The 26708-nt window shown below is 39.2% G+C and overlaps 1 long non-coding RNA gene across 1 annotated transcript; it reads left to right on the forward strand.

Annotated features, from left to right (window-relative positions):
- The first annotated feature begins 815 nt into the window (after positions 1-815).
- On the forward strand, positions 816-25865 carry LOC117244077. The gene is made up of 2 exons (XR_004496483.1): positions 816-2843; positions 24319-25865. It is a non-coding gene; the product is annotated as an uncharacterized LOC117244077 (long non-coding RNA).
- The last annotated feature ends 843 nt before the right edge of the window (positions 25866-26708 follow it).

The following is a 26708-nucleotide window of genomic DNA, read 5'->3' on the forward strand; positions in this document are numbered from 1 at the left end:
TTTTCTCCAGATGGATTTCTTTCAGGAACTGGTTGCTGTGATCCTGCAGGTGTTGACTGAAGCTTCTGTGAGTTTTTGTTTCCTCACACAGGGCACCATTTGTAATGTTCTATTTCTTCTTGCCTCCTTTGGGCTCAATTCCTTGTGGGTATAACTTTTCTCTGGTGTCTCAGCCTCCTTTGGGCTGAATTCTCCTGGGATCCTCCCTCATAGGGAGTTCCACTTATCTCAGTCTTTATGATTCGAAGAAAACTCCCGAGCTCATTAGAATCTTGTTTCTTGTGTTTATTGAAGGATCCTTACAAAACTTAACAGGTATCTCCAGGCTGGTTACAAGATCAATCTTTGTAATTTGGCACATTTCTTTCTTCTGATGGTACAAACAAGGCCTTGTGGCTCACTTCATGTTTGACGCACAAAATGGCCTCGAACTACGCAGTTCTTTTATCTTTATACCTATTTTTACCCAATTAACAATAGACACGTATATTATTTTTCTTAATGTCCCAATGACCCATCACCTCTGTGATGCACTGCAGCATTTTCTATCCAATCACTTACTATTACCCAAAAACCTCTAGGAGATGAACATGAAGAAGAAAGAAGAAGGAACAAGGGACAACACCTTAAATCCTCCATCTTGTCTCCTGTTCTCTAAACTACTTAAACTCTAAACTTCAACCTATTCACCCAGTGATTTAAAAAAACTTTCTAATCTACACACACTTACACTTTTAGTTTTTTCTATCTAACTTCAACATTTGTTTTCATGTATCACTATGAAAACATGCCCATGAATTTCATATTATATGAAATTCAGTGTTTTTCTAGATCTTGTAACTAAGTATTAAAAACAAGGGCATACACTCTGTATCTCAGACTCCAACAAGTGTCCCTGAGTAACTCTGTGCCTTAGATCTACTCTGTTAAGGAAGCCAATGATACCAATCTTCTTTTGGTAAAATATGCATTATTATCATTCTCTGCTTTAAAGAACATGTTTGTGTCAGTCCTAGGAGAGCTGTTTTCCAAAGGAGCATGAATTCATCAGAGTACTCACATGATTTGGCCCTTAGTGTTTCAGAAACAAAAATGATGAGTTGCAGCCTCCCACTCCACCCACAGTTCCAGAAAATGTGATATAAGATGACAGCAGAGATTTTCAGTCACATGGTGTTGTTTTTTGGCCCGTTGCAGGCCAGATCTAAAGGTTCAGAACTCACACTCCTTTTCTCAGTACCTCAGAGCAAGTTTCTCTGCTGTGACCTACCTTTTCCTGTGTTTCAGGATACAGTGCAAAATGATGCTGAGAGTAGCTGGTGATTTGGCTACAATCTGACTGAGAAACAGCAAAATTGAGGAGCTATCAGAACATAAACCTGAGCAGAAATACCCACCTTTAATGCAGAAAGTGATGGAAAGCTCAGCCTGACTTTAATACCAGGCAGAGGAGTCCGCTAATCTCCTAGTTTGTAACTCCATACCAATGCCCCTGATCTTCAGGTGTGAGTGCCACCTGCTTCTCGGAACTCCCAGGGTTTGTGCATGATCTCCTCTACCTAGGTGGATGCTACAAAGCTGTCTCAGCTGTGTTTTCTTTGTTAAAAGCTCTCAAATCCTTCCCAAAGTATCCCAGGAGCCTGGCTTTGAGAAATGTGAAAGATGGAGGGATAAAATGTGTTGCCATTGAAGAGTTACATTTTAAACTCTAAAAGTCAGTTTTAACAGAAGTATTTTCCTGTGTATGTGTCAACATTAGGCAACAGAATGAAATGAGTGCATGTGTGCAGAGTTCCAGTAAATAGCTCCACACTTACCAGTCCCTTTCATTAGTTTTAACACTCTTTTTTACTCTGTGTGTTTCAGACAGGAGACTCATTACTATCCCTGCTGTGGGCTGGCACCCACTTTCCTTTTGGCAAATTACAAAAGTGTCAGGTCCAACTTTTTTTTTGGTATTCCAGACACTGACCTGGACTCTGCAGTCAGGTCTAACTCTGAGTTAGGCAAATAATACCTTATTTGTCATTTCCAGCAGTTGGTTCATTCTCAACTCAGACAGGAAGGAGTCCTGACTCCTTTGTTCTTCCTGAAAAAGAAGAAAATATGTTCCCTCTGGCTTTGTAAATGCTACTCTCCTTTGGGTGTTGAGCTGCTGCAGTTCTTTGCTTGGTCTAGACAGTAAGTAAAGAAGGTTCACTGGGACTTCTCTGCTTGGCTAAACCACTTGTGAATCATGAATCTGCTGAGAGTACTCCTATTGAACAGAGTAATCTAAAGAAGGAGTCCTTTTAATCCATTGATCCTTGCTTTTCTTATATATATATATATGTATATTAACCATCGTACTGCACCCAGCAATCCAAATACAATTGATATGGTAGAAGAAAATCCATGCAACCTAAAACATGAAGCTGGATCTTTGTTACTCAAATTTTTTCCTACTTTTATTCATTTGGAATAAGACTAATAGAGCTAAAAATGAATAGTGTCTATAAATATTTCCTCCATTCATAAGCTTATATATGTATTTTAAAATAGCTGTTAAACATACAGACTGAATGTGCTAATTGAGACAGTGATACAGTGAAAATCTTCACAGAAACTTGGGGAGAAGAGGTATGGAAAAAGTAAAGTAATTCCTTGTTCCTCAGTGTAGTGGCATCACTCATGAGCAAAGAAGAGGAAAACTTTCTTCCAGAGATGAGATGAGTCAAAAAGGGGTTCTCAGCCTTTGTCCTGTGCTCTTCATGTGCAAGTGGATGTGAGCATGGAAAGAAGGTCTGTGGCATATGCAAGAGCCATCATGACAAAATTATCCCATCTTAACTCAATAGCATTGGGTAAGTTTTCAATTAAACTAAGAGAAAATGGGGTACAACATAGCTGCTGTTGAATTCAGTTAGGGAGAACATCTTGTTAAATGTAATCTTAATGATGCCGTTGTAATTTTATCCTTTGTGACTTTATTTCATGAATGAAACCCTATGTTTCTTAATTATGTTTTAATCAGTAATTCTCTCAAGAAATAAACCTGGCTAGTTCTCTGACATATAGCAAAGCATTCCTTATGCTGGCTGGTTACAAATCTGAAAACTGTGGCATTGAGCACCTTTAAAAATTGCTGAGTTACACAGTACATTATGTTTCTCTTATCTAAAGAGCAGTAGGATAAATCCCTCTAGAGGTTCTTTTGCAATTTGTCACAAGATTTAGGAGAGGAAAAAAATTTTTCTTGTGACCAGTGATGTCTAGTGAAATTCTCTGTCCAGCAGTAAAAAGCTGGAAGTATGATTGGTGGGCTCCTTAATGGCTTTTAAGTGAGACCAGACTTGACTGTAACCTGTAACTTTGGGGCAGTGGTGCATTTGGGGTTAACTGTGTACCCAAATCTCTGTCTTTCACCTCTGAGAATGCTCTAAATCATCATGCTGGTCGCTGTATGTCTTCTTTCTCTTCTACACTTTATTTATTATGACATCAAAAACTTTTGACATGTCCAGTCCTCTCTTGTACAACATCACAGAGATTACCCCAGCTGAGGACCGAATTTCAAATTGAGATTTGAAGGGTCAAAATAGTATGAGCTCAAGGGGCCATCGACTGAGATGTTGATCTGGTGTGCCAGTTTTCCAGTGAGTAGTGATGTCACACTGTTAAGTCAGAATCACACTTGGATCCTCCTGCCTGTACAACCTGCATGGCCACATGTCTGTTGTCACCTGGGTGCATTCTTGGAAAGAGCAGAACTTATGAACCTGGAGCCACAGAAAGAAGTCAAGAGGACCTCACATTTTCATTGATAGAAGAGCAGTGCTAGTAACAATTTGTGCAGATCATGAGGGTTAAAAGAAATACAAGAGAAGATACAGTCTGTCTTTTGGTGAACAGGAAAGAATAAGTGACAGCTGAAAAATCATTCAGGTTGTCATCTGAAAATAATTACTTGGACAACAACATATTGCAGCCAGACTGTACACACACACACAAACCAAAAAGGAAATATTTGTTAGTGAATAAAACATCTTATTTTGGTGCTACCAACTGAAAGCATTCAATTTTTTCTAGCTGCTACACTTCCCTAAAAAACTGCTATAGAAGATCTATGGAAGAAAAAAAATCTGTAGTGAAGAATACATGTTTTAGAAGAGCATGATACAGAGGGGAAAGAGTAACATTCACCTGAATGTACCTCTGCCCATGAGTCAAACCCTGAGTAGGTGCAAGCAACAGGTGGCTTATACAATTTTGTTGGGTTTTTTTTTTTGTCAGAACCTACCATTTACTTTTTATTTTTATCTTTATTTGATTAGTCCTAGCAAGTCCTTTCTTTCTATCTTTATACACTCCTTAAACTAAATATTTCCTTCAAATTTGTTCTAAACCATACCTTTTAATAAATAATTCTGCTTCAGCTGAACTCCTGCTTTTCTTATATTTTTTCCACCTAGTAATAAGACTACTTTACCTTTTGTGTCATGTTTGCTTTCACCATTTGGTTTTGGGATTGTCACCTAGAGAAACTGCTGTTCCCGCTGAGTCAGTGGGAGGCTTGATTTGTATCACTGGAAAGATATCTTTGTGCTTAAACCGTGGGAAGTACTGAAAACTGATGACTAGTGGAGAGGAATGGAATTCTAATGACTGAAATGAATTTGTGCTAATGAACACAGCTGGAAATTATAAGAATATATGTGGTTTGGGTTTTTGGGGTTTTTTGAGGTCAGAAAATTGTACTGTGACTGCTCTACTGAAGCATTCCCATAATCCATTAATCATCCACATTACAGCCCTTGGCTTGACCAGTCTCATATCAGGTGGCTTGTAGTTCAAGGGGAAAAGGTGGTTCCACACTTCAGCCTGCCAAAAAGACCGAGGAAGCAAGCTGGGCCTTGAAGTTTGTCTGCCAGCAAGCTGGCTGCATTCACCAGTGGATAACTTAAATTGATCTATTTAGGTGTAGAGGAGGGGCGAGAATCTGTGGGAAGGTTGACTGCATGAATGTGGCCTTTAAATGTGGTAATGCAGTAAATGGGAGAGGATAGATCAGTCACAAAGCCTTGAAAGCACTCTGAGCAGCTTATGTTTGTTGATACAGAATACAAGGAGAAGAATGGTACAGTCAAAACAATGAGCTAAGAAAACTAACTTTGCTGCTGACAGGCTAGAAGCAAGGCAAGATGGTATTTGTCAAAGCCAGGGAAATGAATATTGTGGGAAGAAAGTAATGAGAGTGTGAGTGATGTGGTTGTAAGTTTTTTCCCGTGGAGAAGTGTTATGCAGTGGGAATTGAAAAGTAGACATGGATAAGGAGGTCACATCTAAGATTATTCACAATCATAAGTCTTTGTGGTATTTTCCAGTGGTAAGGCTAAAGGTAATGGGAAGAAAGACAGGATTTGGCTTTGAACATTTTGCACTTAATCTTAAAGTCTTAAGTCAGAGCACTAAGAGGAAATGTCAGTGCAGCAGACTATTAGTTTAGCTTAAGTTAAGTGAGACATGTCTATGGATGGGTAATAAATATGTTGGTCACTGACCTAAAAATGATAGATGATTTTTTTATTTACCAATATGGCTTATTTATGGGCAAAAGGCATAGAGGGAATAAGGCTGCAAAGTTTCTGCTGAGTGCTGGGTCATGGAGAAGATGAATAAGCACCTTCAGAGCTCTGCTATGGGAGCAATTGCAGAGGGAGAAGGTTAACTGTGTGAAGATTAAGTTACAGACATCAAGTGAGAATATTCTGCTGCTAAGAAGAAGACAGTAATAGGGTGGGTTAAACACCAGGTTTGCCATTTGATCAAGAAAATGATTAGAGGTTGTCTCAAAAGGATTTTGAAAGGAGTACAAAAGGCACAAATTAATTTGTATGGAAGGGGAGTCTCATCTAGGTATTGTAGACAGAACTGAAAGATAATGGTGCACTAGTGATGAAAATGTTGGAGTAAAGAGTGAGTTTCCCTAAAATGAAAGAGATCAAAGCATCAGAGGCAACAGCACATTTTTTAATCTGTCCTATCTCTGTTGCACATATTCTTGTTTGGCAAATCTCTTTCTTTATGCACCTATGTCTCTTAAATGGAGATCTTAGATACTGCTCTAATATACCTCATAGTGAAGCTACCAAAAATCTTTTTCATACCTCAAGAAACTGTCTACCTTATATCCATACGTGCTGTCATCTGCACAGAGTAGCTTCAAAATTAAACATTTTTAAAATAAATGTTTAATCTCTCAATTATTATATTATATCATTTCATCAGTGACATCTTCTAGATGTGGCCTCAATGATGGGTGATGAAAGTAGCACCAGAGTGTCAAAAGGCATGGAACTTCAAACAACAGCAGAGCTGTGCCACAATACTGCTGTGGTTTGGGTCTTTGCAATGACTCTGCAAAAAGTTCTGCATGGACAGAACTTTTTGCAATCACTGCCACTCTCCTACACTGACAGAGATGGGTCAGCAGTATCTGCAAGACTTCTCTGCTCCATGAGGCTGCAAGCAAAGGCTGCAAACTGGCCATGCTTCCCTTTGCTCCCTGATAGCTTGCTCACCTCTCCCCTGCAGAGAGCCAGAGGAATTGCAGAGGAGCAGGGCACAAAAAGGGACCATCTCCTGCTGGGGCAGAGAGGCCTCTGGGAATGGGAAAAGCAGACTCAGCCCTTGTGCACTGAACATCAGTGTAGGGTCAAAGGTCACTTGGAACAGCAGTTCTTCCTCCTTCCCCAGGGGCATCAGATTGGCAGGGAAGCTGTCTGAAAGCCTATTGATCGCTTGTTCAGAAAGTTCAATAGTGTCAGGAATGTTGCAAGACCTTTTCTTCTTTTTGAATTGAAGTCATGAAAGAATGAAATGCTTTTCTGCTCTGTGAGGATTCCTAGCACAGTGATTCTCAGTGATGGTTTTTTTACTGGCTTTTTTTTTTTGAGTGGAGACGCTACCATTTCTCTTGTTTGTGTTTACTGAATTTAAATGTATTGTCAACAAGTTTGCCCTTCTTAAATATTGTTTTGTGAAACCCTTAGAAATTATCACTGCAGCTACAGAGATCTACAGTTTTGTGGCTCATCAGCATTGCCTATGCAAAGAGGTAGTGTTCCTCCTGCAGCCTCTGCCTACCAAGGAGGTGAACATATTGTTACACTTTCTCTGTGGGGATGACTTGCATTGCCTGCCAGCTGCACCTGCTGGGGTGGCATCACAGATCTGCAGCATGATCGTCTGAACCACAGCATCTGGGGACTCAAGAAGGATGAAAAGGGCATCACATGGTGCCTATTCCTGTCCAGTCCCTGTGGAGGACTGCAGCCTGGGCTGCTGCTTTGTTTGACTGTTAATGGGAGTGAGAGCAGGAATCCTCACACACCTTCTTCACCACTATTTCTAAACAAAATCTGGGCCTGTCTGACATCCAAATGTTTTGCAAGTGTATAAGGAGGAGCAGTCAAGTGAATTGGAAACTGGATGTCAACTCTATATGATCCATGACCCAACCACAAAGAACAATTGGCATCCTAAATCAATGTTACCCATTTAATAACCATTTTCCTGCATAGAATCATGTTTATAGAGATATAAATGGCCAAATCCTGTTTCTGATTTAAAGGAGCAAGAGCATGTCTGTTTCCACTGAAACAAACCAAGTTTATAGCATAGGTTGTAATATTTAAAACATCCCTAACAAAGACAGTAGAGCTATAAACCAAATTTCAGGGGATTAAAATACTGTTTTTGAGGAACCTGCCTTTCAGTCCAAATATTTTACAAATGCAGATTTTGAATTACTGGGTTATCCAATCCTATGTATGCTTATGGTCCTCAGGTCCTGTGTTTCAGGATCTAGACACAAGACTTTTAAGAGTTTTTATTTACTTGATTTTTTTTTGAAAGTGATTTTCACTTAAGCAGTGGCTGATTGTGAAAAGGCTATGTCTTGTGTCAGAGCACTCAGTGAGGCATCTCTCCTGGGGATCTTTTTGAAGCACTGTAGGAAGTACTGCCCTCAGGAGAAGTTGACTTCCCTAAAGTCAAGATGCCAGGACAGACAATGTGAGTGCCTATTTCAGCAGGAAGTCATCTGGGTCAGCTTAAATCACCAAGGTAGGTTATTCTTAAACCATTTCTGTAGGAGGACACCTGCTCAGGTCCCAAGGGTACATGTTTAGGTTCATTTTTAATTTAAATTATTTGGAAGGAGAGCTAATCAAAATATGAAAATATTTGATGGTGATTAAATTTAGAATTCAGGGATAATTAGCTGGAGGGGATAAAAAAAGCTATCTGCAGATGCTGAATTCAGCATGTGTCAGTAGAGCTCCAAAAGCACATCTTTCCTGTAGTCTTCAACGCTGCTTTTCTGGGGTTGTCATGCAGTGTTTTGGGAAGACACTTCCTGAGCACAAAGTACAGCAAGTAAAGATAAGACAGAACATCAGGGCCCTCCTTAGAGATATCTCTTATTCCTCTGACCTTGTGCAGCCAGCTTTACAGAGCTATTCAACTTTTCAGAAATCCATTCCCAGCTAGAAAAGAGCAGTTCCTACTGGGAGTTTTGCTGTGCTCCAAGAAACTTTTGTCAAGTTACTGAATAGTGGGGAAGTTCCTAATTGCTTTTAACCATCTCTGTCCTCCCCCCTGCTTTGTTACCTTTTCTCTGCTTTTGACTCCCGAGATATTCTGAAGTGTCTCTCAGCTTTCAGAGGAAGCATTGAAGCTGATACAAAGATATCCACAGACAGCACTATTTGCCACGTACATGCTTTATTGATCTTAACCCTAAGATCCATAATCTCAAGCTCTGCCTCCTGGTATGTTATCTCTTAGCTATTGATATGACTACAAATAAAGAGGATTCCTGACACAGTTTATATTCTTGCCCCCACTATAAATGGTTGCATTTTTATTTAGATGGGATGCAGTTCTGGACCATAGTGTAGTTAGCAAGCAGTGCTGCAGTGGCTGAGCTGTTCTTCTCATGGACTGTGCAACAATCTCTGTGATAGGTGTATATGTTGTGGAGCCAGCCAGACCCACTTTGAAATTGCTGAGCCTTGGCAGTGCTTTGGTCTTCCCTCTGCAAGCTGCTTCTTTGTCTCTCTAGTAGAAGGGATTGGCAGCAGTAGCCTCATCAGAACAAAACAAATTCAAAGATCAAATTCAAAAGACTTTTTATATAGGACACATCCGCACACAGACTGAGGTGGCAGACTTAAGAAGCACACAGATTTAAGAAAGTGATATATCAATAAATTATCAAAATAAGCATGATTGCCCTGCCTGAACCCAAACACAAAGGGTTTAATACTCTTTTAAGGTGAAGGCAAAGTCTTCTTGCTTATATGGGCAGAGGGATAGAGGGGCAGTAAGGACCCTGTCTACAGAATTAGTAACGCAGCTACTGGAAGGCTGGCTGCAGTTTGAAAGCACAATGCAGAACTGAAGGAAATTCAGACAAGAGCAGCATAAAGGGTTTAATATCTGCAAAAGCAGCCTTTTTAATGAGAATCTCCTTTTTAATGAGAATCTAGGGGTGCTGATACATTTTCAATCACCAGCTCAAGGCTCATTAGTGGAGTAGACAGATGTTAATTTTGACATCCTAAGGCTGAGTTGAGCCTGGTTTCTTCCACTGTGGAAGTCAGATGGAGCCTGAGCAGTGGTAGCAAGACAGCTTCAGGGTTTGGGCAGGCTGCTGCTCCTGGCCGATGGGAAGAATGGGGCTGGTGACTGCTGCTCAGGAAGTAGGCTTTTACTCATACAAACAGTATTTTCTTTGCCACAAACTATCTTTGCTCAGGAGAAGCATAAATCTGGTGGTTTTACATGGCCCTAGACCTGCAAATGCTAATGTCTGTGATGCTACTGGTTTTTTGGTGACCTCATCTGTATTACCCTAAGAAACAGCCTAGTCTCTCTAAGGGACATCCCCACAAATTCCAAGGGGACCAGAGTGGTGCTTAGGTCTCCCAAAACAGAGCTGGAATATGGTCAGGGCATATCAAGCAGAGCAGGCCTTCAGCAAACCCTGAGTGAGCTAGTCCTGTAGTATATACTTATATTTTCACTCCCTTTGGACAAAGCTTTGTTTCTTATAATAAATTTATCCTTTGAAGCATTCTAGGGAGCCCAGATAAATCTAATCTTCCGGAAACTTATTCTTTTGCTTCATTATCTAAGAAACCATCTGATCATTCTTCTCAATTAAAATAAGTATTTTTACTTCAGCTCCTTGGAGATGCAAATGTCTCTTGCTAGAACAAAGTCCTTGACTAGCTAATTAATAACTTCTATGAGCTGGGAATGTGCTCTCTATTCCTCCTCTCTTTTTGACTCTGACACGGTGAAATTATCGTAAACTTACTTTATATTCTCTAACATTAAGTATATGTCAAAAATGTCCAATACAAACCATGATAAATGGGTCTTGACTGAATGCAGACACAATTGTGATTAATCATTTTGGGGTGTTGTGATCCCAACAAGCTTCTTACTAAGCATGTGTGCCCATCTCCCACTGCAGTTACTTCCAAGAAGGATGGAGAATGGTGAATAAGCTTATATCACTATGTAAGACATAACCAGTCTCAGCAATCAACATTATAGCATCTTGCTGAGCTTCGTTAGCTGAGACAGTTTCAGGCAAGCACAGAAGCAGCTAGTCCTCTCTTTTTGGTATAAACTTTATGTCATGTCTTATTCTCGTCTCATATGGAGATGTTTTTCAAAATTAGCAGGCATGCAATTCAGTAAGTGTGTTACTGGAACGATTGCAGTGAGTAGTGCTAATTGTTAATAGAGTTGCTTGGGGGTTTTTTGTGCTGGTAGTTTCGTGACATTGTTAAAAGCTTTGTACCATCATCTATATGCTGTTCTATTGTCATACCAAAGTTCAGGTTATTAAAAGAGCATTAAGATTCTGGTTTTTTTCCTCCAGATTTTTTCTCCTAATGTCAATGGAAAAAATAGATCTCTTCTGAACAAACTGCCCCCTAGCACATCGCTCTTCACACATGCTGTTTTTGGATAAGAGCCTACCATCACCTCAGTTTTCTCTGGATCTTTCCTGAGCTGAAGTTTCTGAGATTGTTTTTTTATAGTCTTCCCAACTACTGCAGTGCAAGTAGCACAACAAGAGATTATTTGCCTTTGTTCTTCACAAAGTACTGAAGCAACTTCTGCAGAAGCCAGCAGAACTGTGTAGCAAGGTACCTGGAGTCCCCATGTGCTAGCAGGGATCACTCCAACTATGGGCAAAGCAAGCAGTGCCTGATTAGTTAAACAGCCACAGCCCTTCTTCCCCTTTCATCTGTCCTGAAGCTTTGCAAATCCAGCTGCTTGCTGGACCAGGGAAAGGCTGGTGGAGGTTTCATGGGACCTTTTTCCTGCAGCAGTGGGAAATCTGGCTCCTCTCTCTCTGCTTCCTGCAGACCTGTGTCCCACCTTCAGAGGGACCAAGTTCTGTGTGCTGAAAATGTAGAGAGGTCACACAGAAAAATCATGCACACACACACATACACACACACACACAGATTAACTTTAAACTCAGTTGTGCATCTCAACATGCAAACAACATATAAAAGTATGATATAGCTGTCTAATTATTAAACAAGGTGCATATTTTTAAAGGCTGAATCTTGGGAAGACACAAAAGACCCATTGACATTTTTTGTCTTTTTTTTTTTTTTTAAAGAGCAGCTAAATTCTGTTGACCTTTTTATGTGATTGAATTAAAAAGTTCTTAAGGCCTGGAATAAGTTTTTTAAAGTCAATCAAAATTTTGGCATTTCAGTATATCTGGCATTTCGGTATCCTAATTTTCATCACCATAAAGATCAATACTGCCATCCTTCTCTGTTTATGGTATTTTATTTCCTTCAGAAGTTGACTCGAGTGTCAAAGAGGATCTCTAGATCTCTGCCAAGTAAGATTTCAATAAGAAATGGTGGGAAATATTCGTTGTGACAGATTATTAAATATCTCCCATTTTTGTGTGACATCCTGACTTCATTTCCCTCAAACCTTTCACAGCAATAGGTACAGGATCTCATGGGCCTAATAGCAAACATAAATTCTGTAGCAGACACATAACTGAGCTATTGAGTTTTTAGATGACATGATTCTGTGAGATGGTTTTCTGACATAAAATGCCATCTGCTTTTACTTAATTTTCCTTGTTTCCTTCTCTAAGTAAACAACGAGAGAACATGTTTGTTCTGAAAGGTAGTTCCTTTGAGGCCCGTTATTTTCCTGCATCTCTCTAAAAAGACAAGATATGAATTTGTTAGTGAGTTGCCAGACATTTCAATATACAGCACATCCAAGGAGCCAAATAAATGCACTTCATTTGATACATCCTGACATAGCTGAAAGTTTGAATTTTAAAGTCAGATTTACCAGAAAGCTTCTGGGGCCACAGTCAGGAACAGCTAACAGCTTTATTCTCAAATTGTCTTCTCTGTTTTCTCCAAGGAAGATGTATTCATGTTCTGCAACCCTACAGTTTGTATTGTGTCCCCTTATTAATGTTATAGGAGGTAAAACACATCAAAAAAATGAGAATAAAAGAAAGCATTCAAACTTTTTCATCTTCCCACCAGAACAGCTTTTCAACAATACTGGCTGGCAGCCAAAAGATACTTACACCAAATGAGTGTCAGAGCTTTAATAGCTCATAACATTTTAATGTCTTTTAATATATTACATTATTATAAGGGTACTATAATATACCAACATTGTTCTCAATTAACACTTAAGAAATATATTCCTTGCAATACTCTCTCCTTGCATTTACACTTTCTGTACTTAGTGGTATTTTCCAGACTCTCCCTTACACTGAGGGGAAGATTTGATTTTCAAATGGCCTTGGCAATGTTTGCTTTTGGTTGAAAGGGAACTGTAGTGTCTGCTGAGACACCATTAGCTGTGGGGCATTATTACCACACAAATACAAAGGAGCCTGATTAGACAAGAGTTGCCTGATCTATAGTGTAGTTCAAACAGGTAGTTTCAATTAAAAGGACCTTGGTTCTGTGTAAGGTTTGGAAAGTTAGTAAATTAAGACTGGTTATTCATCTTGACTTACCTCTTGATTTTTGAAGTCTATTTAATATAGCAGCAGTAGTAGTAATAATAATAATAGTAGTAGCAATAATAATAGAATAGTAATTTAAATTTCAAGTTATTCCCAAGGACTGCAGGGTTTGTCTTTTAAGAAGCTGAAATGAAGTCCATTTTTTTTTCAGAATTCAGAGCACAATGACAGCAAATTTCTATATTCCATAGAGCTGTTAAGGTCCTTTGATAACAATCTTACAGGTAATATGCATGAGATACAGGCTTCAAATTATAGGAGAATGTTCCTGGGAAAAAAGATAGCTTAAGATACTCTGCACTTACTTTGATAAACCTGTTTTAGAGAAGGATTAAAGTCAGTGGGACATCATGGAGCAACAGACTTCCTTCTTTAGCGTCAAAGAGTTTGCCCCATACTGAGCAACCCTTTGGCTTGCAGCCCTCTCACAGTGATAGGGAGCTGAAACCAGAGACTGCTCTAGGCATGATGGGTGAGAAATCACTTCAAGGAGCCTCATGGCTGCAGAAATAGTCTGGGGTTTGGGAAGTTGAGGCTCAGGCCTGTTTCAGGGTTGTGAGCACATTCCCCCACCCCTGCCATATACAGACACCCAGGGATGGTGGTGACTGGACCGTGGGGGTCTCCAGAGCTTTGGTGGAGTCACTCTGTTACTTATGAACAACCAGCACCTCTTTGTTGGGTCAAAGGACACTCTGCAGTCTAGGGACTCAGGTGGCATGTGGGAACTCAACATCCAAGCCTACAATGCTAAATGTTTAATATCCACTGTCATATTTTGACACTAATTCAAGCCCTTGTTGCCAAGCTCAGCAGAATGGACATGGGAAAGGCAGTGTCCTCTCACATCTACAGATGGTCTGATCAGTTCAAGGGCAAACAAATTTGATGGGCTTGGAAAGTTTATGCTGTCAGTGTGTGCACTCTGGATCTTCTGCAGTTAAATAAAAAGTTCCGAATTCAGCAGCTGTAAACAGATTTTTCTCAATACTAAATCTACGGTGCTATACTTGAAGAAGTGCATTTATCATAGACAAAACTGAGTTTCTGAAAAACATTTATTTAAAAAGACTAACTACAGCTTTCAGTAGGCTTGACAAGATTTCATATTTCACTTTTCATCTTTACCAAGTGCATTAATAGCTTTTAAGGTTAAATGACATGAGTGCTAGATAATTCAGCAGTGCATTAGAGATGGAGAAAACAGAATTTTGTGGCTTTGTGTAAATGCCTGGTGATCAAGAGAAAAAGCACAGTGGCTAGGGCTGTTTGAAAATATGGGGGTTTACCCCCTAGTCCAAACAAATTCATAAAATTTTTTATTAGAGAACAGAAATTAAATTAAATTTCCATTGCCTAACTGATATTTCTCACAATATCCTGAATATTGAATGAATCAGTATTCCTGAACATATCTTTAAAGCCTCTAAAAGCCAAGAAGTCAGTTCAGAGGTTGTTTGAATTGGTATGCATTTGTCACTTCCACTTTCACGAATTCACCATTTTTGCTGATGAGACACCAGAAGCCTACCATGTGGTCAAATGTTCAGAACTGCAAAAGTGAACCATTTTTGAATAACTCAAGTCCTGAAATTATCACTTATTCTCTCCAGTTTATGGACTTTTACAAGCAGAGCAACTGACCTTGAGTAACTAGATCCAAACCCCTGGAAAAGCCCAAGACACTTACAACACATAAAAACAGTAAAGCAAGTGACAAAAATGACAGCATTTCCTAAAATCTTTTCCAAATGCAATCACTGTTCAAAATGGGTAAATGTATTTTTTAAATGAATTTACCTAGTTCTAAACATCCACTCGTGTCTCTCTGTCATAACTGTGCGGTACAGTTTGACTGGTTGTCTAACACAGCTAAAAGAAATAAAAATAGCTTCAAGTAAAATAATTTTTCGCAGCTGAGTCCCACATGAGCTCTGGCTAATCTTTCTTTCACTCAAGTTAAGATAGCAACTTTCATGCACATTACATTTTTCATTCAGACGCAAGAGACTTGTTTAATGAGTTGCCTGAGGTGCGACATCTTTACTTTGAAGCCAATTAAGCCACTTTCTACAACAAGATGAGGGGTTGGTTTTGTGTGTGTGTGTGTGTGTGTGTGTCTGTTTACATTATTGCCATCACCACACTTACTACAGGCTACTATTCCAGGCTCTGCAGCAACGTAAGGATTGGTGCAGGCCAGCAAGGGTGACTCACTCACTGTGGAGGCTGAGAGCATGGGAATGTGCCTGTCTTTCCATACCATCCAGTTTAGGGAATCAGCAGAAATACTAGGCTGAACATTGTGTCTTTATACAGAGGATGACTGGCATCTAGGATTAGAGCGGCAGGACTGATCTTCCAAGCTGTGTTCAAGCAGGTGTTTCTGGGAGGGTGAGCAAGATATGTGGACTTCCAGGGAAGGGAGTAGCTGCTTTCTGGTGTGGTTTGCACCAGGTGTGAGTTATAGTAAATTATTTTAGCAGTTTGGCTGAACCAGAACAGAATGTCCTGCACGTTCTTTAAGTGCTAACTAACGCCTATTCGGTTTCATGTTTGCTTTTGTGCACTGTCTATGGGAAGAAGGAAAATTGCATGTGATTTTGACATTGAGCCCTGCCTAAAGGATGTGCATAAAGATTACTGTATTTTCATGAAGGTGCTCAAAGCAGATAAATGAGTGTGTTCTCCACTGTGACAGATCTGGTCTCAAACAAGGATAAAAGGAATTTGGTGGACATTCCCCTCAGGGAAGAGATTCAGCTTTACAGTGACATAATCATCAATCTCAGCTCACCAGTCACACCTGGCAAGTTGTTCAGGGAGACAACACAAAGGCATTTGCTGAACAGGACTAAAAGTTGTTTACGCTGTGAGAGTCTGAAGTGTCCAGTAATGTTGTATTTGCATATTCCAAACACCACCTCCCCAGCAGCCAGGTACAGTGTGCTGTGTCCTTCCTTTGTTCACAACATTTCTGAGCCACAGCTTTGGTTCCTAAATCATACTTTAGGAAAAGCTTTGCAGATGTTTTCCCTTCCTTAATCTTGCTGAAATAGGTTAGGAATATTTCATATATGAGCAACTCCATAATACACAGGCTGAGCCATGAGAAAGTATTATTAAATTAACCTCATTCCTCTCTGTGGAGCGCTTCACTCCGAACAGTTGAGTGCGTTTTATTTCTATTATATTAGTATCTGCTCTAAAGAGTTATGTTAGAGTGATTTCATTTTTTCAACAAACCTACTCACCATCTGCATTTGGCAAAACTCGTTGACATCAGTCTTTGTTGCTTAGCAATAAACACTTGTGCTGACTCCAGTCACAAAGAGTGTTCATTACTTTGTCATTCAGACATTTTACACAGCCTCCATGGCCTCAGAAATCGTTTGTTTACCCTGGCCTTGGGAGAGAGGTGGAAGAGCTGAAAACCAAATGTGTAGAATGAGAGGAAAGGCACACAGATCTTGAAAGGTGTTGGACACAATAGTAAAGAAGCTGTAATAGATCCACAAGCATGATAATGAAGAGAAAAATACCAAAAAGAAATCAATGCAATACTATTACTATAAAACATTAAAGCAATTACAGAGCTTGCCAAACATCAACAGTCTTGAACACTATTAAAGTGGTTTTTAATAGCATCAATGATTACATTCCATCAATATGTGCTATTCAAGATGTACTAACCAGCAAGAATATATGATATAAAATGTTCTTTGTACTTATTTCTGTGTCTGTATGTGTAGAATACCTGGATCAGGTATTAAAACTTGAACAAAATATCTAAAACATTTGCATTTCTATAGAATTCCATGGTAATTGTCATTACTCATAAGTCCAGAATTAGTTGGATTTGACAATAACTTTTATAGTTAGTATTAGCTCAGAATTGATCTGTGCTGAAACCTTTGAGGAAAGTTTTATTTATAGAAAGTTAGTAGAAGAAATGCTTAAACTGCACAATTATAATTGCTTTACTCATTTAGCAGTGCCTATGTCCCACTTCTGTTTAGATATCTAATTTTAAGACATTAACCTTTGGCACTAAGACTAAGAAAATTGAACTAGGAGGGTCCAAAAAGGCATAATTAGAATTGAAATTTAAATGGGTCACTTGTCATAGAGTGTGTTACATTTAATAGATGAACAAGCTAACAAATGAATATGACAATGAGTCATCCGAAGTCAGAAAACAGCACGCTGTTGGAATATCAGATGATTTATAAAATTCATAGGTTTTGCTTTTATTTGTGGATAAATTGTTCAAAATAAATTGATCATTTTACATGCATAGCAGGAGAAATGCAGAAAAATGCAGAGCATGCGATAACAACTCTGTCATGGACAGGGCATCCACTGCAAAACATACAAGATACTTGACATATTTTTCAGGAAATGGCAAAGAAAACTTCCCAGAAGAGAACTTCATTCCATAATTTGGGACTCAAAATCTGTGTTTACTTTGAAAGTAATGAGTTAGATTATGGTATGCCAGTAGAAATTTTCACTTTCACTCTTGACCAAAATAATAATAAAAGTATCCAACAACTATGAACTGGGAACTTCGAGTTAGGATGCTGGTGAAGCACATTGACCTTAACAGATACCCCAGCTGTATCTAAGAAAGATTGTGCCTAAAATGCTGATCAAGCATCTTTAAAGTCCACAGCTGCCATGCAACCTTCAAGACCAGAATGAGAGATTAGAATGTGAGCTTTGATACAGAAGTCACACCTTTTCAAAATGTGCAGGAAACTCAAAGGAAAAGTGCCCCTTCCACGCCAGCCTTAAGTCAGGACATTTGCTCCCCAGATTCAAGGGACAATGCCGTGGTGCCAGTGCAATGCTGACCTGAATTGCTGTGGCAGGAGCGTGATCATATTGCCCAGACATTGGCACAGAAATCCTGAATTTAAGTTTCAAATGGCTCTCACTAGGATTTTCCTTGGGAATTTGCAGCATTGTGTTGCGTGGCCATGCCCAGTGTGCTGATAGGGACCTTTTTGGCTGTCTGAGTGGATGTTCAGCTCCAACATGCACCCGTTAAGTGCAAACTTGAAAGGCTGACCCTCTGCCTTTTTGGAATTGTCTCTTTTTAAATACAACATGCTGCTGAAATAGAAAGCAAAACATAAAGGGACCTGTGCTGATCCAAGATAAAACTTTTTTCCTTCAATATGAAGGATAAAAATGTAAAAGCAACTGGACAGAAGGGGAAAAAGCCCTGCTCAAAAAGTCACATTCTGACAAGAAAATTATTTGAAAGATGAAAGATGGTACTCTGAGGAGTTAGAACCTAGGAATAACAAGAAACCCAAGGCTTTTCTTTTGGCAAGGCTGGTATTCTTCAATACCCTAGAGCATCAGTAAAAGTTTTCTTATGGAAAATGCTGACTTTTCTAAAAATGCAGTCAATGGAGAAGGAACAGTATATTCTCAGTGTATGATGGGTTAGGCTCTGTGCTCCTGACAAATCCAAGTTCAAGCTGAATGACCGATTGCCCTGATATAGGCTTGGAACAGCTCCATCTCTGCAGAGCTGATTATATTGATAATTCCCTTTCTTTCTCTGCTCCTTCTCTCTCTCTCTCTGTCTCTGGGATGTGTTTTTCTCTTTATTTCTAGCTACTTTTTCACTATTATTATGTGGTAAAGAAAGGCTTCAGCATCACTAGTAAACATTTTTTGAGGAAGAAATAACCCCAAGTCAAATTCTGAGTCCTGAATTGCTTAGACAGCTCTGAAATTATGTAGAAAAATACCACCCAAAAGAAAAATACCCTCAAGCCTGAGGTGGGGCAGAAGCCAATTTTTTTTGTCTCTTGGTTCAAACCCCTGAGCAGGTTGAGTGGATAATCTAATGGCATGTTCTAGATTTCAAGGCTGCAAATAAGGTTGATGAAATGCTAGTGGGACATAAGACTGTGGTGACAGAGTTAGCACAGCCACATTTCAGCCACGTAGGGGAAAGGATAGACACAGGTTCCAAGAGGAGGTCAGTCACCAGTGCAATTTGATACTCTCCTTTCCCTGGTTCTCTGGCAGACACCAGCTGCTGTCAGTGTCTCTCCCTTACCAGGGCTCCTTGGTATAAACTCATGGCAGATTACAGGGAGAAGATTGCATCCTGATGTTTCATCTTTTGCCCATAAAATTGTTAATCAGCAGGTCTGCAGCCGAGCTTCCTGGGTAGGAAGCACTACATTAGGGTTGTAAGGAGCTGTAGGGGATTCAAGTAATGGCACGAAAAAACACATAAGAGGCATCTTTACATGCAAGATGTGCCATTGGGGAACTGTGCCTATAGCTTTTATATATTTTTATAAAAGATAACTTATTCAGCAAATATTTTCAGGACTCAGTAGAATGAATCTGTGAAACTGGGATATTGTGTACTGCCATTAGTAACAGCACTAAATCTAAAGATAAAACCAAAGATAAAACAAAAAGGGCTATAGGGGAAATAGAGATGATTAGCTGTCATTCCTTGATTATGTCTTTTCCATTATGTATTTAAATTCATATTTTTTACAGAGTTTCACATGGACAGGTGCTACAGTAGAGCTGCAGAAAAAGAATTTTGCCCCTGCTGCCAGTGAGGCTCCAAATGCAACAGTTTATTTCTTCCTTGAGGGATACTTTTTCCATACTTTTATCAACAAAGTGAATCAATGACTCACTGCTTGCCAATACAACTCACACTGCGTTTTCTCATTTCCCTAGAACTGAGACAGTCAGTATAAAAATAAATGTCTGTTCTCACCACTTCCTGTCCTGCTCTCCAAAAGAAGTGTTTCAGGGATTTAATTTATCATCTTTGGCTTTCCCAATCTCTCTCTCATTATTGATGGGAGTGTCCTGCAACAGGAAATGGCCCTATCATGTAAGCTTCGATGTGTTATGGACTACTTCCAGCTAAAAATAGGTACCAGAACTATCTTCTAGTTTGTTCCTCTTCCTTTGTGTTAAATTCCAAATGTCACACATAGTATAGAGCTTAGAATAAACTCAACCTTTTATGCCATTTAAATGCAACAAACTACTTTTAGCACCCTGCTTTGCAAATGTACTTGAAATCCTATTAAGTATTTGCCATGTGGCTCATGATGTGTCCATGCTTCAGGAAGAATTGGTCCGTGATGCATCTGCTGACTTCTTTCAGAGATTAATATCTGCATTAGAAAAGCACTTGGGTGACAATCAAGAATGAGGCCACACTAGGATCTGTGTATGGCCTTAGGTCCTCAGAAGGGAGATACCTTTGAGCTAATGGTTCACCGTCCCAAAATCTCGGTGGGTTAATGGAAAACCTTGCGTATTATTAGTGTTACCAATGGCATTCAAATCCAAAATATCTAATTGTGCATTGAACCACTGTTAATCACCCTAACATTCAACACCATGTGTCTGGGTACAAATAGTGAATACTCATCCTGCACATGAAAAATGCGGTCTAATTAGCTTCTTCTAATAGAGATATAAAAGATGCCAAAAAAGCACAATGCTTGCATTTATTGTGTAAAATATTACATAATTAGATAATCTCTGATAGTGAATGCCTTGGGGAAAAGGACTCAGGGCTAAGAAAGTCATAGATTCTGATTTCAGCAGAATCTAATTTTATTTGGAAATAGTTGTTACTTGACCTCTGTCCTCTGTACATTAGTCAATATAACTGGAAAACCCATTAAAAGCAAGGCTCTTTGGAACTGTTTGTTCAACTTGAATATAAAAAATTCTGCTTAAACACATGCAAATGCTTTCCACTGTGAAAAGAGTCTCTCTTCTTTCTGGCAGTTCCTTAGTCATGAGATTAAAGCTGTGAAAAAAAATAAAAGTGTGACACCAATGCCTTTTAAAAAAATACCTATTAATAATTACAGTTTTAATGAATGGCATGCTGAACATTTAAAATCCAAATTCAGTGGAGCAGCACTAACAGTTTATTCCTCCCACCAGCACAATTATCAGGTCAAGGCTGCAGAGAGGGAGAAGGGTTTAATTTTTGGAAGTGAGTGGGAGCAAAGGTTCTCACTGTGTGGTCCTGCAATGCATGACACTCTTGAGTTTTCCCGGAGAGTGCAGCTGAGGAAGAGGACCTGTTCTGGAGCATGGCTGTGACAATGATGAAAAGCAAAAGGAACCCTTAATGGGGGAAGGGAAGGTGAATTTGACAGACACAGGAGGATGCCTTTACCAGTTTCCACACCGCCTGCCACAGCCAATGAGCATCATTTGGCCAACACGACAGAAACTTCCACGGCAGTATCTCGCTTGAAGCCATTCATTACCAGTACAGCAGCTGGGCTTGGCTCTGTAACATGTAGAATGTTGAGCACGTCAGTTTTGACAGGATTTCACTGGAAGATTTCCTTCTAACTTTGGATTGACTACGGTTGAGCTCTCTGCATGCTGAGGGGATTGCCAGTGCTCCCTGCAAACCATCTCTTTGTGTCCTGCCTGCATTTTTGTCCTTCTTTCATCTGCCCATACCTTATTTTCAGAACTGTTTATTCACCTTTGCGTGTCAAATGTCCAAATCTTTCATTCAACTTTTTCTTACAATTCCCTTATGTCAGAAGCCTTTAGCTAGAAGGATACTATAAGTGACTATTATCCCTTTTTTACTTCCTTTTGCTTCCAAATTTTGCTGCAGTGTGATTTTACTAATACTACATGAAAACTGTAAAAATCAAAATGGAAACAAGCAAAAAATAGGATTTGTTAAATCATGAATACATTTTGATTTACATGGTCAGGCAAGTGATCTGAAGCTATATTACACTTTCCAGCCAGTGTCAAATAAATTGCTTAATGACTTGCTTCTAGGAATATACAATTTTTATTGCATTAATGGGGGATTTTCACCTTCTTGACTTCATGAATAAGCAGATATAGATACAAGTACATCTCAGTCTGAAGATAATCAAGTGTGTGGTGGGGTGAAATTTGCTTCCCTCCTGCTATGCTATACCTAGTGATGTTAAATCCTGAATTAAGATGCATGACTGCACAGTTCCTTTGCAGATAAGAATGGTTTCTTTCCTTGAATGCTAAAATGGTTCTGTGGCATCAGGTAGAAAATTTGTGGTACAAAATATCTCAAGAAAATAATTGACTCAGTGAATAATTTATTGAATTTACTGAAAATATTGACCTAGATTTAATGTTTCCACATTCAGAACACGGAAAATGAGTTAAATTGGTGTGTGGAGTTAGCCTAGAGTGAGACTGTTGCAGCATTATTAATTTACAAGTGTGAGTTGTTACTCAAGAAAAGCCACTTAGCTATTAAATGCTCTGCTTGGGTTAAGCTGACATTTTCTTCAAACTAAGACCGGTGGTCCGATATTGCCAACCATTAGTGAAGACAAGCTGTGAAAGAAGAAATTGGGAGTGATTAGCAGGCTTGGGGATAAGTAAGGACTGCAGTTCTGGGCCTTCACTTTTATTTTTTTAATCACCTTTGAACCTAATTTGATACCAGGTCTCCATCAGCCTGGTGGCTTAACCACATTTTATCCACTTCTGTATTCAAATTGCAAAAGCTATTAGGAAGTCTGGTGCACTGAAATTTAAAGTACCTTAAATAAGTATTAGTCTGCTTCTCAGAAAAGTGTCTGCTAGACCTGCCTAGGCTTTTTGTCAAAAAAAACAAAACAAACATCAAATAGCAGAGAAAATTCAGAATAGAAAATTTTATTTCATGTCCAGAAGAAAAGGAAGAGCTAGAGATGGACAGCAGCACAGTTAGATAATACAAAAGGAAAATGAAATAAAACTGATAGATAAATGTATTTTTCTGTTCATTGTGTAGCTTCTTTTGACAGAGACTCTTTGTTTTAGTGGATATCAGATATCCAAGCTCATATGATCTCAGGCCTTTCTAAGAAGCAGAATGTATCAGACAAAGCTTTCAGACTGGACATGTATACTGCACCTGCAGCCATCTGCTTCTGTAGACATACCCTTTCTCACCAGAAGGCATTTTATCTTGCCTGATTTAAATGAACTGTACAGTTTTTGGTTAGGTACAGCAACCAGCCCTGCCCAGCACCAGGCATGACTGTTGGCAAAAGTATCCAAGAAAAAAAGCTACTTGCTAAAATCTGTCAGTAGGCTGAAGCTATTAACAAATCTTATTTTGCAGAAATGTTATTTGCAGGAAGAAGTTCACAAAAAGGGTGTTCCCTTCACAGGGGAAGGGCTCTCAGGGGTGTTGGTAACCAGCACAGGGGTTTGGGGTTCAAAGTGTTATTATGGTACTTACAAAAGGAATGGTGGAGGTATTTAAGTTGAAAGAGAAGGTTAAAGGGAGATAGATAGCACAAAAGCTGTGGGGAAAGTAGTAGGGACTTCCAAGATTGTAGAGGGATGGGAGGCCAAGCTTGGATGCTTGCCAAAAAGGGGTCTGGTTGGGGTTCCGGCTGCAATAACACTGTGTTTACACTCATCCTTTAAACTGCTATTTGCAACACAGAAGTCACTAAGCAAACAAGCAAACTCCCAATGTGCCAGCAGCTTCAAAGTGATGGTGATTTAAAGAGAAAGAGAGGATGGTAGAAAGGGTTATGTTTTGTAACAGGATCATGGGAAAGAGAAAGGAAAGAGCATTTTAATCTTTGCTTCATAAATAAGTGACCAGTAGTGGGAAGAATGATTAAGAAATCTCACAATGTCCCCTACTTTTGACAAGAGTACCCCAAGCACTGATGTGCAGCACCATTAACTCCTAAGAAAGCATATCTCTTTCTGTGCAATGACAACAGGACATTCAGGGAGTCCTTCAGTTTGCAAATGAAGACAACCCATCCCAGCCATCTACTTATGAGTGTTGTGATTTGAGATACAGATGTGTGAGCACTCTTCAGAGTCAGGAGGGAGAGCCCAGGGAGTGAGACTCTACCTCAGGCTGAGTGGAGTCACTTACTAGACCAGTTGGTTTTCTAGGTGACTGGTTTTGCGTGGGACACTGGACACCTAACTTGCTTGTATTCACAAATTAAGAATCTTAATACTTCTCAATGTGAAAAATGCATTATCAAGTTAGACTTAAGGTATCTATTTCTTAGGGGATGTTGAAAGCTGTTAGAATCAGTCAATCAAATGCAGGAAAGCAAGAGCTACACTAGTCTCCAAGTTCTTTTAATGATGCTTTCTTTGCACAATGCTGTCCTGCACCAGCAACTCATATATTTTGTATTTGAACTGAACAGGAGCTACTGTGTATAGGCAAAAGAAGTATTCTACAGAGACAGGCATATCAACATCTGCTGAAGATTTTCAGACTGCCTTCCCCTCTTTACCACTTTTACTAAACCTGTCATGAGCTGAACACACTCATCGAGACAGTCCCTGTACTTAGGCTCTTGGCCCTTGTAACCAGCAAGAGCTGAAAAAAGAAGTACCAGAGATAATAAACCTGCTGGGTCCTTGCAACGTGTAAGAATCTCTTTTTCTTGGATTGTATGTAGGGCAGTCAGCCTGAGAAGATCCTCACAAACTGAAGGAACAGCATGCCCACACTGATAGTTTCCAGCACTCAGCATCTTCTGTACCACAGAACTGCTGATGGTGTATCAGCCAAGATACAAGACTTAAAAAATTTCAGGAATGGCCAAGGAACCAACAACTGAGCATCAGGGACTGAATATCTTTTGGAAAGCACATCCTTTTTAGTTCACAGGTGGTGTGAGGAGGAACAATTGACTTGAAAATTACAGCAGTTCTGCAATTTCTTCAAATTGACATAAATCAAGGAATAACTACTTAGAATAACCAACTCCTTGCTGCAGGACATGATCAGAACTAGAAAATTATATTGAAGCTGGGAAGATGAAGAGATGTTTGGATATGCTGAGATCACAGTTTTCAGCTGTAAGCACAGGAGTGCACATTTTAACAATGGAGCAGATGCTTCCAATTATCTGCAATAAGGAGAAGGGACACTTGAAAATCTAGCTGGTATTAGGTGGCTGTCAGAAGGCTCTTGGATAAGAGGAAAAGGATGCAAAGTGCAGCAAAATAATTTTACTTTCATAACACATTAATTTTAAGTCTGCTCTACAAGTTGAAAAACTCGTGTGTATTCTGATGACTGAAAGCAAAACAGTCAAACTGGAAATCTTAATGTAGAGTGCTTTTCCTATTTTAAACCATGAAAAACTTTACTCATTAAATATTTCCTTTGATGTTCTACAATGTTATTCAAATTTAAGTGGATTTACATGTTTAACTGTGCCTACTGCTTGCTCATGTAGTGTTTATATATGAACTGAAAATAAGATTCCCATAGAAAGGGACAGCTTGTAAAATACAAAACAGTACAACATAAAAGAGAAGAAACTGTACAACATAGAAGAAATATAAATGTAGCCCTTTCATTCACTCTTTGGCAATTACTGCATGGCACATCCTGGGGCATGTTTTTGATTTGCTATGTGCTTAGCAGGGTGATGTTCAGGAAAGCTGAACTGCCTGCCCAAACCATGCATGTGCTGACAGACAAATTCATGTCTTGTCGTTTGTTCCTTGTCTGTGCTAACTCAGGCTGCCTGCACTCTCTGCTGAAGGCATGCCTGGTTTTTTCACCTGAGCCTCATGAAGAAGACAAGAACCACAGACAATCCTTCTCTCCAGTGTGTCAAGCCTGTGTTGCAGACTTCCCACAACACATCCCCACCACTCTGATAGCTGGGCTACCACAATGGCACTCAGATGAGTGAAAAAGTCAATAAAACAGAAACAAGCTTTTGGTGAAAGATTTGTGCTTTTAGCCTTGTTTCTTTTTAAAATGCATCCATCTTGGCTCTATAGAAAAAACGTTATTTCAACTTGTTTCCACAAAAAAGTATGAAAAAAATACATCATAGATAAATTTAATAGTAAAAATTAGGAACTTATTGACAATTGAGATAATATTTTGCTGAATAAAATAAATATACCTTTTTTTAAGTTCCTTTCTCATTCCACTTTTTTTAGATGTGATTGCTAATTTATATTCAGGACTTGCACACAGCAGAGCTTATCCACACTTCAGATGCACCTAAAAAATCCTGCAGGAAACTGCTCTTTTCTTGGCAGTTTGTGCAAAACCTCAAAAACAAATAACTGAAATTACTTTGAAAATCATTATTTTGGGACTATATGCACTCAATACTACTACCTAAAATTGTGTCTACAAAAAGAAATGTTGAAATTGATTTAAGGTAACACATTCTTCTTTCAGTAAACTTCTTAACTATTACTTTGAGTCAGAGATTTGTTCTTACTCTTGGTATTCTGCTAAGTTACCCAGATGATTTGACATTGGCCTTTCCTGGCTAGTTTGTGGTGCTCTGAAGAAAGAGTGGATAATGAATTCTACATTGCAATTAGATGCCTCATTTCATTCTTCCTCAAGAACCACAGGAAGCTGCTCAACAGTGATAGCAAGTTAAAGAAATTCTGAGCAGCTGGATACCACCTCTTCCTCCAAACACTGATGCACTCTGGGCAAGCCAAGGAAAGGTAACTGCTTGCTTATTTGGATGTGTGGACAGAAGTCTTGGAGGTTATTATTATGAATTCACTGCTTGGTATCAATGTCATTTTGTAAAGAAAATGA

Source organism: Parus major, chromosome 3 (assembly GCF_001522545.3).
Source record: "Parus major isolate Abel chromosome 3, Parus_major1.1, whole genome shotgun sequence".
NCBI lineage: Eukaryota > Metazoa > Chordata > Aves > Passeriformes > Paridae > Parus > Parus major.